Raw genomic sequence first — 680 nt, 5'->3', positions numbered from 1 at the left:
ACTCACACACATTCACACTCCGATGCGCAGCACCGGGGGCAACTCGGGGTTCAGTGTCACAGCACAGCCATGGCAACAGGGGAAAATGGCTGCTCTTGTGCAACATTTTTTATCTCTCTGCTAAGATATATGTAACTTTTTTGCAATGAAAATGCAAGCCCCGCATTATTTTTTGCGCACAAATCTGCAATTTATTCGGCAATAGTGCGCCGTATTTAAAAAAATACAGCCCCCCACCCCTGCATAAATTATGTGACTTTGGCTGATTAAGCGTTGAATTATGCAATCGCATAATGACATTTTTCTGGAGACTGATCAATCCTTTTCCTCCTGAATAGAAATAAAGAACTCCCCAGGACGTTGGTGGTGTTGCTTATTTTGATGTCATTTCTCTGAGTATCCTCAAATATCACGTCCATAAAATCAGTCCAAGCTAAAAGTAAATCAATGAACCATGATACCTAATAATAGCACTGAAATTGTGTCGTAAATAAGGAAAAACAGAGATGGTGTCAGGCGGGTTTGCATCGGACGTCAGGTGACGTGATGACGTCATCACGAGCGTGGAAGGTAAACGCCGTGAAAACAGAAGCTTAGCTTTCTGCAGCAGAAAGAATCAGCGCTCTGAGCTGTTTTTTTAAATTTTGGATCGGTTTGAACAGGATGGGGGGGGGGGGGGG

General features: G+C 43.5%; 2 protein-coding genes across 2 annotated transcripts in view; one reads left to right on the top strand and one right to left on the bottom strand.

Annotated features, from left to right (window-relative positions):
- The window catches only part of LOC116687052 (fibroblast growth factor receptor 1-A), a 65834-nt gene that overhangs the window by 879 nt on the left and 64275 nt on the right, over positions 1–680 (bottom strand). The gene's annotated exons all lie outside the window — the stretch shown is intronic.
- LOC116687053 (stanniocalcin-like) overlaps positions 1–680 on the top strand; it is a 30377-nt gene that overhangs the window by 22721 nt on the left and 6976 nt on the right. The window lies entirely within an intron of this gene.

This window comes from Etheostoma spectabile, chromosome 3, assembly GCF_008692095.1.
Source record: "Etheostoma spectabile isolate EspeVRDwgs_2016 chromosome 3, UIUC_Espe_1.0, whole genome shotgun sequence".
Taxonomy (NCBI): domain Eukaryota; kingdom Metazoa; phylum Chordata; class Actinopteri; order Perciformes; family Percidae; genus Etheostoma; species Etheostoma spectabile.
Note: the sequence above shows the minus strand (reverse complement) of the source record. Positions and strands in the feature narration are given on the sequence as shown.